At 37.6% G+C, this 13,887-nt stretch overlaps 1 pseudogene; it reads right to left on the bottom strand.

Moving 5' to 3' along the window:
- Window positions 1-767: 767 nt before the first annotated feature.
- LOC113038258 (coiled-coil domain-containing protein 24-like) lies at window positions 768-13,333 on the bottom strand (annotated as a pseudogene).
- Window positions 13,334-13,887: the final 554 nt, after the last annotated feature.

Below are 13,887 nucleotides of genomic sequence, written 5' to 3'. Positions count from 1 at the left end.
TCTCCCCATTTTCCTTGCATCATTCTGAATTCAAGTCACCACTTCATGTGCATTTCAGATGTATCTGCAGATCTAGTCCGCCAAGACCAAGCCTATGCACATCCCATGTTTACTAATAAATGCTGGTTAAATTCATTTTCGAGAGTTGTCATGATTCTCTCACACACACACACACACATAGATGTATATGGATCTATTATATATTATAGGTATCAGCTACATTCAAAGACTTATTCTAGGAAGGTGATCTGACCTTGCATGGATTTTGGGGTTTCTGGCACTCTGATTATTTGTGTTGTGGGAGCAGCTTATTAAACTCTGCTCATTCAGATCCCTCTGAATGAGACTCCGTTCCTCTTTGAGCTTTGAATCCAACAGAGAAAACAAGAAATCAGAAATAGGTAGTCTGCTCCAACCACGAAACTTTTTTATGATTACCTTGGGGGAAAAAATCAATTCTATTAAAAAGAAAGAGAAAGAATTCTGCTTTATTACTCCCATTAAAAAGCATTCTGGTCTGAGAAAACTGACCTTTGTAGACTGAAGATTGTAATCTTGCTCACTGACAAGTTCTTAATTTAGTTATGAAAATGGTTGTAAAATAATTTTTCTTAGCGATTGCAAAATTATTGATTTATCTTAAGTTTTTGGATGAAAGATTTCTTGTATATACAATCCAAAAATAAAAATACAAATCTGCACATCACACACATGGTTGACAGTTTTTTTTTTTTTTTTTTTTTTTTTTTATCAGCCCAAAGAGTTAAAAAACAAACAGGAAGTGCATGCTTCCGTGGTGAACCACTAGATGGTGGTGATACACAATTCAAAAGGCCACTCCACATCTGGAGACTAGAGTTCAAAGATTTATAATATGATGCTTTAATGGTCATTATTATGTAATGTAATTTACATTAAGAAAACAAATATGCAGTAAGATGGCTCAACAAATGAAAAAAACAGGGCACAAGTTGAGTATGATGTATGGACATACACTGCTCAGAACTATGTAGTCTTGTTTTAGTTCAGTTGGTCAGTAGGCTTTTGTCTGAGACAGAATTGTAAGGAAACTGAATTAATAACCACATACCTGCTATGGTGGGTTCAGGAGATAAAGATTCTGTCTGGGCTCTGGCTCTCCCAGTCTCAAGGTTTTCCTGTGACAAAACACATCACAACAAGTTAAAGGATTTCAGCTCCCACCATGAAACTTTCATTTTCTCCACTAAGTTTTAAGGCAGAGTTTGCTGGCCTTGTTTTGCTGGTTTAGGGTCTCGCAGCCTGACCTAGCTGGGGTTTAGCGGAGCACTAATTTAGTCTCCCAGTCTGACCTGGTGAAAAAAAAAAAATCCCTTCTAAAACCATCAGACCACCCTGCAAGACCAGCAAACTGTCAAACACCTTTTAACACTTTTAATTTTTTATTTTTAAGAAATTATTTTTAATCAGCAGGGACATTTTCTATTTATCGAAGAATCCTGGAAACATTGATCAAGAATTCCTAAAATACAGTACTAAGCAGGACCACAATTTTCAAATTGACAATAATCTGAAATGTTTCCTTAGCAGCAAATCAGAATATTAGAACAATTCTGAAGAATCATGTGACACTAATGACTGGCGTAATGACTGTTCAGCTTAACCATCACAGGAATAAAGGACATTTTAAAATATTCCAAAACAGAAACATTATTTCACCAAAAAGTGAAATATTTCACAAATGACTGCTTATATTGTATTTTTGAACAAATAAATGCAGCCTTTGTGAGCATAATTAACTTCTTTTGACATTAAAAAATCTTACTGAGTCCAAATCAGTATTGCATCAGTAATTGTAAAAATTCTTGTTTGATTAAAACATGAAAGCACAAAATGTTCTAGAGTTTCCGTGACTTTTGAAATCAGATTCAGAATTGAAAAAGTGACAGATTTACCATGAAATGGTTTTATCTCTCAGGCTTTATTATAATAGTGTGTTGTTGAAGCAGATCCAGAGCCTGCATAATGAATACACAGCACTGCTCCACTGAGACTGAGCTCTTAAAACCAGACTCCAAACCACATGCTTTCGCTGCAAAGCCATGGATCTCCATTAGCCCACATGTTATATGGCAGAGGAGTACTATTATTAAACCAATCTGCCTGCTGCCTCCGTTTATTTGCTCTGAGTCACTGCTATATCTTGTAGAGTCATGCTTACTGTCCAGCGCATACATTAAACACTCATCTTTTTAAAATGAACAAAAACAAACAGAGCTCAGCTCTCTGAGGAGAGCGCCCTCACTGCCAGCGAATGAGAGACTATTCATTTTAGCCCTGTGGTCTGTGGGCAGCAGCAGTAACCCCAGAATCCAGCTGGAAAAGAAATACCAAAGCCGCAGTTATGAGGCCGATGACTGAAACCTAAGAGCAGAGAGAGGCCCTCCACACTCAGTATGGCCAAGAGTCAGATGAGCAGGGTTATTAACACTAACTAAAACTAAAGCTAAAGAGATATATATATATATATATATATATATATATATATAATTTCAGCTAGCTGCCAAAACATTTGAAGTACAAAAATGACTGAAACTTGAATAAACTTGAATTCAATAAAAACACAGACAAAAACTAAAAAGAAACGTTTGGAAGGTCTGTCCCACCCTCATGAATTGGGGGAAGCTCTCCTTTGCTGACATGGAGTGGGCGACCCGATGAAGCTGAAGCCGTGTGTAAATTTGAGCTCTTATGTGAGTGCTGACAGGGTAAAGGATGACCCAAACTGTAAGGGAATCTGTGTGAGAGTGCTCAGGCAAGAGAGGGAGAGATAAGGTGAGGCCCGTCTGCTGCTGCTCATTAGTCTCAAGCTCCACATCCGAACCCCAGGCCTCGAATCATGGAGGGCCTGAGCGAACCCTAGAGCAGCATTCTGGGGACACCTGAGACTTATATCCGCCCTTTATTTTGAGACTCCTAGTGGGAGCCGGGCCACTGGTTGAGAACAACTGTTCTAAATCAAACATAAAATTCTTGGCTAACACTAATATTCTGATTATTCAGTGTTCAGATTAAATGGACTTTTCCCCAAAGACCCATAATCTAATTAGAATAAACTATGTACGCCAGAGGATCTGTTTAATTCAGCTTCAAATATAATGGTACGTGACCGTACACATTCCAGTCCAGAGGCAACACTCTGGTTTGACAATGTCACTAATGTGCCTGTCAATTAAGGGGAACTTCAGGATCAGCCCAGTTTGATGAGACAAGTTTCCAGCAAGAAGTAATTTGTCTGTCCACCCCGAACGTGAAACTGCTGTGTGTCTGAATAAATTCTCTAATATATTAATGAACTCAAAACACCACACATGACAGATGTGTTGTTTGCCTAGAAATGTTTGGAATATTTTGATTGTTTTTTAGTTATAAAATTCCGAATCAGACTCAGATTTAAAATCTTCTGAATCGGATTCAAAACATGTTATTAGATGCAATCAAAACCTGCATTTATTGGCAAAATGAGTCCTTACCTGCAGGACCTGCACATCTCTTTTCAGTGCTTCAGATTCTTCGGTTATGACTGACCTGTCAATCAAACAAGACCTTCTTTTGGGGCAGCTGTGGCCTAATGGTTAGAGAGCCGGACTAGTTATCAGAAGGTCGATGTTCGAGTCTCTGTGCTGGCAGGAGTTGTAGGTGGAAGGGAGTGAATGAACAGCGCTCTCTTCCACCTTCAATACCCTTGGCTGAAGTGCCCTTGAGCAAGGTACTGAACCCCCAATGGCTTCCCGGGCGCTGGATATATAGCTGTCCACTGCTCCGGTTGTGTGTTCACTTCTCACTGCTGTGTGTGTGCACTTGGATGGGTTAAATGCAGAGCACCAATTCCGAGCATGGGTAACCATACTTGGCAAATGTCACAACTTTCACTTTCACTTTTGTAAACGATCAAGTAAGTCTATATATATATATATATATATATATATATATATATATATATATATATATATATATATATTCTAAATCAACAGACTTTAAGTTTACAGGGATATATATATATATATATATATATCAAACAGGCAATGCTTTTTAAATGTTACTAAATAAAAGATTCAAATGATGTTTAATAACGGCAACCATAAATACCTATCTACAGTCTATGCCATTATAAACTGCCAAGAAATCAGGGACTGTTTCGCATTTAAATACTTTATACAAAACATGACATCTTGAATAACCCTTCAACAAGTTAAATAAGTAAAAACAGTTTTAATTTAACCTGGACTCTGCACCATGAACTCTTTTCCAGATAAGTGGGGACCTGAAAACTGGCCTACTTCTTCTCTCTTACATAACAGTTGTAATCACTTAACTCCCTTTACTTTTTTTTAAGGCCAAGGAATCCTACATATGTCTGGGTCTGGTATATATTTGCTCACAATGAGGTCTTTTGTCCTGATGGAGGGATAGATCGAACTGCTCGCTTCAGTTCTTCTCCCTCTATCTCAATACCCTGCTGCCCCACTGAGCAGGACTTACTGTTTGCATTCCTCTAGGCTGGGAGGAGTACTACTCATGCCTGGCAGAGAAGGAGAGGGGTAAAGGGTTGTGCAAGGGATCTGAAGGGGAGAAGGGAAGAGCTCTGGAAGGCTGGACTGAAAGAGATGGGCTTAAGGAGAGAGTGAGAGAGGAACTTCAAGAGAGTCCCTTCCCTTATAAGATGTACTATACTGAGGCAGTTTGAGAGGGTTATATTAGTAATTTAAAGCACATGGTATTTGCATGGACAAATAACAAATGAACAAATGCATGAATGAATGAATGCATAAATAAATATTGAATATTATTTATTGATATTAAACATTTAATTATTTCCTTTATATAAATAGAATGAATACAAATACCATTATTTTATATTTTAAAATAATACCTTACGACATAAAATTATAAATACATTATAACCTCATGGAAAGAATTAATTTAAAAGAAAATTTAAAATGAAATAATGTTGTAGCCAATTTATATTTGTCAACAAAATTAAATAGAAACATTTAAGCCTAGGATTTCTGATGAAAAGCATTTTAAAATGAAGAGAAACCAGTTCAGTCAAGTGTGTCCAAACATTTGACTGGTAGAGATGTATGAGCTTACAAACAACACAAAATTAGGGGTGCACGATAAATATCGGCCGATAATTAATGTGCATCTCGTCAGTAAGGCGGTTCTCTAATCAGCGGTAAATTCTATCAGGTGAGTGATTTCACAAAGAGCAGCTGTTACTACACAGAACTGTTGTTAACTGACAAGCTGCGCAATTCCACGCTGTTAATGAACGTGAATTTGTGCAGCTTGTCAATTAACAAGCACATTAATTATCAGCCGATATTTATTGTGTACCCCTACTCAAAATCAAAATGTAGATGCCGATTCAGAACCACAAGTAGGTAATATAATCCTAGATGAAGGTGTGTGTGAGCATAAGCAATCTTGGAAAGAGGCAGAAAGCAAGGACGGTGAAGCAGTGCAACATTCTATTCTCACAACAGCATGTTTGCACAAGAAGGAGCGTGTCTGGTCTGCATCCACAGTCAGCATGAGAACATGTTGAGTAAAGGAGGGAGAATTCTACCCTGAGGAATGTGTGTTCCACAATATTAACTTTCCTGCACAACAGGATCAAACTGCAAATGGACAATCTTGCTGGCTAAAAAGTCATTACATTATGTACATGGCCTCAGGTATAAACAAATGATTCCAATATTATCTGCTTGATAAAAAAGTAATTGCGTTTGTTGTATGCATGGAATTAGGCCTGACATTTTACTGTTATGTTCATAGTTTTTATAATATGCTGTGATGATGTACCACCAAAGACAACAAGATAGCAAAATTACTTTCTTGAAGTGACCACTTCATAAAGCAGTTCCTTACTTTCATGTAAAGTGATCCGTCGAATAGTGTCCCTTCCCAAAGTTCCCTTCAAAAGTGCAGAGTGGAGTTCACTCACTGACTAAAGAGACGACATGCCCTCACCTGAGATGGGTCACAACCTCATCTATATGGGTGATGTTTAACCTGTGTCTTAAGCCCTTGATTTCTTCTTCACAACTGGAGTGAGACGAGAGGCTGGAGACGGACCTGGAAAAAAAAAAACTTACTAACCCAATCAATATTATAAATATTATTCATGTAGAAGTACACTCGCAGATATATATTTCTGAAACACTGACCTGCTACCAATCTCACTCAGACTTGATGGCTGTCTGGAGGGTGATTTCATTTCACACCAGCTGCCTGGACACTTCCCTGTCTCTGTGTGCTACTGCTGCCCAGTGTGTAACTTACCACACTAGAATTGTACTGGGCCATGACCTCCTTTTCATCCCTGAGACACATTTACTGACAGTGAGAATGGCAGAATGGTGAAAGTGGACAGTTCTAGCAAAGTTTCACTGTGATTGTCAACCATAGTGACTCCCAAACAGAGACATTTTGCCTTGTTAAACCTATAAAACAGAAACTTAAATAAATGCACTGTTAAGTCTTTCTCATGAAGCGTGTGAAAAGCAAAATAGTTCAGGTGTCTCATTAAATAGAGAAACTATCTGAGTCTCTTTCTTCATAGTATTGTTTTTTTATTTTTTAAGAGTGCACTAAAAATAATAAATAAATAAATAAAAACTAAATTATAGCCAGAACAATGTTAGGAGAAACACATTTCTGGTTTAGTGGCATTGATTGGGTATTTAAGCCTTATTGATGGAGCAACAAGGGTCCCACACATAAAGCTGGGAAATTTTGATTTAGCAAGTTGGTTTTACTTACTTTAAAGAGTTCAGAATTTCGTGGAAGACACAACATTATTCATTCAAAACTCCATTGGACAATTCAAAAGACAGAATTTGTTGTACTGTACTGTACTGTACTGTACTGTACTGGAGAAAGGCAGGCAATTCATAGCGCATAATAAACCTCGGCCTCTGGCCCTAAAAAGGTACTACTATACAATAAACAGAACAAGTGAAAGTACTTTATTATAAGAAAACAGTTTGAGGTAAAATTCCTAAAGAAAAAATAATAAATGAAGATAAATACACACTTTTTGAAGTCTGGGTTGCTATTTGATCTAAAACACAGTAAAAACTTCAAAATTATGAAATATTCTAAAATAAAATTTGAACTAACTGTTTAATCATTCTAATATGCTGGCCTGGTCTTCAAGAAATATTTCTTTTTATTATCAGTGTTGAAAACAGTTGTGCTGTTTAAAACATTTTCTATTTTTCATGAGCACCATTCATATGATTTTTTTTTGTAATAAATGTATTAGTTGTCACTTTTGATCTATTTTAATGTGTCTTTGCTAAATAAAATTAAATGAAATACAGAATTATTATTGTACAGATTCTTGCTTTGTCCAGAGCATTTATGAACTGATATTAAATACATGTATGTGAGTATGTGTGTATATATTAAATATATGTTAAGGCAAAATAAGAAAAATTTACAAATCACTATTCTGTTCAAAAGTTTACACCCCTGCCTCTTTGTGCATTGTTTTTTTTCTCTCCTGGAGCATCAGTGACCGTTTGATGTATGTGTATATGTATATATATATATATATATATATATATATATAGAGAGAGAGAGAGAGAGAGAGAGAGAGAGAGAGAGAGAGAGAGTCCTTGCTGCAATATTAAAACAGCCTTGCTGAATGCATAAAAGAGGATGATGGCAACTCAACTCTATCTAACCATAAATCAAGTTCTGACTTGATGTTAAAGTCCACTTTGAAATGTTATTGTAAACTAAACACAAAGGTTTGCATTTGGAAATGCATTAAATAAATATTTCTTAATTTGAAGCTTAAATTTGTTAACAATTCCAGACGGACAGCTTCAGTTTAGCCATCATTACCATTTCCACTCAATCCTTCATAAACAACAGGGAACTTCCTTTTAAACTATTAACACAAACATATGAGGCAGAAGAGCTATATTTTAGGAAAACATCTGAATAGCCAGAAATACAACAAAGATGAAGCAAGCAGATGGTGCATTCTCACTCACAGTCATTATTCAGACCGTAAAGCTGTGCATCACTTTCAGCCCACCCCTGCTCACATCTTCCCTGCTTTCTTCTTTAGCACTAACAGGATACAGTTTACATGTTTGAGGGACTTTTGTAGCCTGATGAAAAGATCCAGAAGGCATTAACAGCATCTCTGACTGAATGCATGTGATACAAGCAGAGGTCTGACGCCCATCTCTGCTTTGCTCATATAGAGGGGATCTACTGACAGGAACAGAGGCTACATTGTGGGCCCAGATCAGTAAGCAGCTTAGCGGTGTTCACAGAAGAGGGAGGAAACCCACTCCTGCCAACAAAGATGGCACAGAGGATCCGGCACATCAAAAAGAGGAGAAAAGAAAAATCCCTCAGTGTATCGAAGTAAAAAAGAGGCCCTTTCGAAAAGCTCCTCCATCTGCACTGATAAATTACCTACATGTGAAAAACACAGTGCACACACTTTCTCTTTCCAGCCTTCCTGCGCTGATTGTTGTGGTATCACTCTCTAGAGATTTAAGAACCTTCCTTTTAAAGTCTCAGCCGCTCGCAGTTCACCCATGAACTAAGGTTCTCTTTCAATGGCCATTGAACGGAGACTTAGCATAAAGAAACAGGTGCAGCTTGACTCCATACAGCCACAACAAATCACGCAGACAAGGACCACACAGGAGAGGGGAGGCTATCGGCAGAGAGGGGGAAAAATGGCACTAACTAGATCCATTAAATCAATTCCTTTCAAAAGCTTTCTTGGCCATGTTAAGGCATTAAAACACCATTGAGTCAACGGTTTCCTGCTTTGGCTATCATCGAGCAAATGGGAAATCTCCAAGCCTGTTGCAATATGAAAGGGATGCATAATCCAGATCTGTTCTCAAAGCAGATCAACAGCTAAACGACATCACCAAAGAAATTTGGTAACAAACAGACAAAAGCTGAAGTTTACACCCCAACGCTCATATGCAACATTTGTTTCTGGGTGACAAAGCCAATTTGTTTTGCAATTTTTTCTCTGTTGGTCTGTACTTGTATTTGCCAAACACCTGCTCCTGATAAGCCATGGCTGAAAAGAGAGCTTTTTATCTAATAAGAATGAAGGAATATAAGAAGCATAAATCGTCCAAAAAAGCAATCTACAGCCTCAGCAAAGTATATATGTAAATCATTTGTAAAATAATGTGTTCTTTGTGATACAGTGATACATTAAAACCTTTCAAAAGAAAACATTCCTCCCACTGTCTAGCTGGTTGCTGAGAGAAGATTGCCTGACTGGTACCTGTAAATATCTTCATCCCAGTGCATTGTTATATTAGAAAAGGAACCACACAATCTTGTGTATTAACAAAGAACAAGCCACTGGGCAACAAACTGAAATGTAATAAAATTGCTACAAGGCAAATAGAACATTACCTGTCAATCAAACCAATAATAGTCTTTACTGCTGACGTACTGTAACTGATTCACTTCATTTTACTGAAACTAGTGATGTGCTCCTTTGCCTGTTCGTTAGACCTAACAGTCAATGAGCAAGCATTCTTTAAAGCAATGCTACTTTACAAATGCAAAGCCCTAACCTATGAACTGACTCCCAGTCTGCTGAAAATAAAACTTGGGGTATTCTTTAAGGTCAGAACATTCATTCATCAAGTGAGGGAAAGCAATTATAAAATGGGATCTGTAAAAGGGGCTTAATAATTAATTGAAAATTTTCAAGGAGAATATTTTATTTGGAATCTATTGAAAATGCTAGTTGTAAAAATGACTACAAGTTAGAGTTAATATTATAATGAATATAGTTACATAAAACCATGACTGTATTGTAGGGACTAGGGAGGCATGATGTTTTGGTAAAATAGATGCTTTTGGTCAATTTTTAAATTGATCAGTTTCTATTGATATTGGATATTAAATTATGGATGGTCATTTCCTCTGTTTTTGTAGATGACCTTCACCGTCATCCAATGCTCATTTGAAGTCTTTAGAAAAATTGATTAACACTGTTGAATAATCTTTCATGAATATACAAATCATTATATATAGAAATATCAATTTGCCATACAGCACATAACATTACAATCCTTGATTTAACTTGTAACATTTAAAACGGATTTATTTTAGTTTACACAGAATGATAAGAGTTAATGTTATTAGCTTTAATAAATTTGAAATGTTAATGTTTGAGGCTTGATGCCTGTCAGTATAACAGTAGAGTATAAACAGTAATGTTATAATGCTGTATCTCTCTCACCTGCCCTGCCTGGCAGCTTCTCTTTCAGTGTGAGCAGCAACAACTGAATCTCTGCTTTTAGCAACTCTTTAACAGCTGGGGGGTCAGCCAGAGGGAACATGGGGGCTTCTGGCCTGTTACCCTTCTCTGAGTAACGGAGCTCCTGCCAAATCTTCTCCCACATCTCCACCTAGAAGAGGTCAGCAGAGGATAGTGTTACAGGAGAGTGCTGTTTGGCTCAGCTTTGTATGAAATGCACTTTCCAAATCCCTGTTACAAGCTGTTCTACAACTAGAGAAATGCAGCCAGTTGGTTAACATCCCATCACAAGTTTTTTTCTAATCTCTGCTGACTTAAAGAGAAATGTACATAAGAAGCTGGATATTTTAGGGAAAATCCATGTGTTATTCCCACCTCACGCGAGGCGAAAAGCCAGAGAGGGAAATGAAAGCATGTCACGGCACTGGTAAACAATGACTGCACTCTATCACCAATCTCCACACCTGTCTTGGGACTTTCAAGTTTCCCTCGGACTCTGAAAATACACTTCAAAGCTTGTCGAAGGCAATGCAAGACAGAGTAAAACCAGCTCCCTGAGAATTCTGATCCTGCTGTGCCTGGATGAAACCAACTTTAAGCCTAAATAACTGAACACAGGCCAGCATCTTCTTATTTCCACTGCAGCTTCTGCAGAATCAGGTTTGATGTGCCCAGCCACCAGAGAGACATTTCTGAGAGGATTCAGGCTTGAAAATGTAAATGAGCTAATGCAAACTTTCATACAAAAGAAAGTTTTTTCTTTTCTTGTTTATTGATTTTCATCTTTTTACTGAATAAATGTTCTCAGGGATAAGCTCTGGGAGGAAGGAAAACAGACAGAAAAACAAGATTCTTAGTTGTGTTCCTTGTTTTGCATCATATTCGTTTTTATAAACTTCACTGGCATTCAAAATAGGTTGCACTGAGAAAAATGTAAGAACTGTTTGTTTACTGCCAGACTGACAATTTATGAGCTCCTGGTATCCTTGGTTGCGATTGCTCAGACAATTCATTCTCATGATCACTATTATTATTTGCATTGATTTTTTGTAGCCATAAAATTCCTTGCTATGTCAAAAAAAAAAAACCTCACAAGTAGGCCTATCTGGTGTATCCATGAACAGCAGAGGGGGTTTTAAACAGAAGGTCATAAATCCTAATTAGTGTTCAGAGGAAGGAGGAATCACTTACGTCAAAACGTTTCCACCCACTATTTCCTTATGCACATCGCTGTTTGACTATAGTGATGGCCTATGCAGTTTGTAAAATATTTTTTTCTTTGAAAGAGCTGTATATGAAACAAGTAAAGTTTGCATTCCATGCACTTTGGCTCTGTGAGATAACGCACTCAGGGGATCTGTAAATCAAAACCGGTTTAGAGTTGCAGAGGTGCATACTAGCTTACTTGTTCATGGAGAACTTTACAAATTCAGTCCATAAAATTACAAAACACGTGAATGCAGAGCACAAAATTGTATGGGCCTAACATTATCTAAACATTAAGCAAATTTATTTTAATGCCTACCATTATACATACTTCCAGCTAGTACTTCTGTTGTGTCTTGCATGTTGCAGTCTGATGCATAAATATGATTTACCTCTGATAACTCGGTGTAAGAATCAATCAATGTTTCTCCAAGTACAGCTCGGATCTCAGGAAGCTCAGAGCAGGGAACATGTTCCTTCACGTTCCGTCACGCTAGTTTGCATTTCTGAAGTCCCAGTCTAATAGCAAGAATTAAGATGGAACAATGAACAGTATTAAATGGCATATTGTGGATGTACACTTTTTTCTCTCTCAAAAGACACAAAGCTGGAATGAAAGCGAATGCCTCATAAACACACCATCAACATTCTGGAATTCGGTTGTCACGTGTAAATTGAAACATAACCCAGGAGGCGTAAAACTTTCTTGTGCTCCAAAGCGTGCACAGCCCTTTATTCTGACCATGAAAGCGAATGTTAAACTTTATGTAGCCTAATTTAGTTAAACAGACGCATGTAATAGCCAGTTTTTGAAAATAACACAATAATTCGTATTTATGCTCCATTTGCAAGTCTTGATTTGGCACTGAGAAGCTTTTTGGTGATGGGCATGGCTGTACTCTGGCGCTCCCCGGTGAGTTTTCTTCATGGCTGGCTTACCCTAGTGGTCTGCGGCCAGTGTGCTTTGGCTTTTTCGGTCGCTGGACAACAGGAGATAACCTGTGAGGCGAACGGCAGTATTTATTATGTGGGCGAATGGTACTTTTTAGACTCAGATCATTGCACCCAGTGCGAATGTACAGCAGAAGGGTCTGCTTGCGCGCGGACTGAGTGCACATCACTGCCTGCCGCCTGCATCCATGTCAGCCATTACCCGACAGACTGCGGCCCGAGGTGCGAGAAGATCGGCTGTGAGTACGGGGGAGAAGTCTACGAACTGGGCCAGCAATTTCAGGTAGCCTAATGTTCGGTGTGTCTGTAAGAGTCTGCATACAAGGACCACAAAAAGAAAGAATGAAAGTAGCCTATTCTACAATTTCTTATGTCTTTCGTTTTAATATTGCTCTCCTATATAATTTAACTCAGAACTTTATGCCGAATTGCTTGCAGTTTAAACACTGCAGTTTACACCGTTAATGTGAAATTAAACACAACAGTGACAAAATAAATCTATTTATTCTTAGACTAGCCTAATGCTTTTTATGGTTTGAAGATACGTCGTAAATCTATTGGCGATAACATGCGTAAAGAAGCGTGAACGGGCAATTTTTTCTTTTCAAGGTTTGCTCCGTAACTCCATAAGCTTTTCTATGGTTTCAGTTGCGTTATGGTTTCCCTAGGCGGAGACATTGTTTCAAGTTTTTGGTTTTGGTCCCAAAAGGACAGTAAAAATATTTAGCGCCGTCACGTGGTTAATGATACAATTAATTACGTCTCAATTTGTGGTGCAGCTTTTCTGATTTCAGATTAATTTGTGACTTTTTGGGCAGGTTACATCTTAATGCCAGTAGGTGTCAACATGAGATTGTATAATGAGCGAGAGTGTCATTAAATAGTTCACTGAACCGATTCTTTAAAACACTGAGTCAACCAAAACATCCTTATTCTTTTAATGAAATTAATCTACATAGACAAGGACCTGCTGAGTAATCTGTAGGTAAGCAAATTTGGAGTCTCGGCTGACTCTCGTTTACATTTAAAACAGCACACAGTTCAGTAGGTCCAGCTCTATGTCACGCAATTCAAAAGAGAGAACGATTGTCAATGAAAAAGATTCAAAACAGCACTGCAGTAATCTTTGTTCATAGGAACAGTCGCTTCTAGTGAGGTCTAAGTACACTGAGTAATTTTTTATCAGCAAAACTAGTGTTTTTTATTGTCAAGTTGTTGACTATTTGTTACTTGCAATCCATATGACAATAACACTTTATCATGTTAAGCAAATAAATAGATAGGCTACATATATTCTACATAAAGGTTAAGATTCCTATTTTTGGTTGAATGCACCTTTTTTAAGTCGGAACAAAAGCAGCTCTTTACTTCTGAAACACAATTGTTTATTTGGATCCAAATCCTTCCATACCCTT

This window comes from Carassius auratus, chromosome 21 (assembly GCF_003368295.1).
Source record: "Carassius auratus strain Wakin chromosome 21, ASM336829v1, whole genome shotgun sequence".
In the NCBI taxonomy this organism is placed as follows: Eukaryota; Metazoa; Chordata; class Actinopteri; order Cypriniformes; family Cyprinidae; genus Carassius; species Carassius auratus.
Note: the sequence above shows the minus strand (reverse complement) of the source record. Positions and strands in the feature narration are given on the sequence as shown.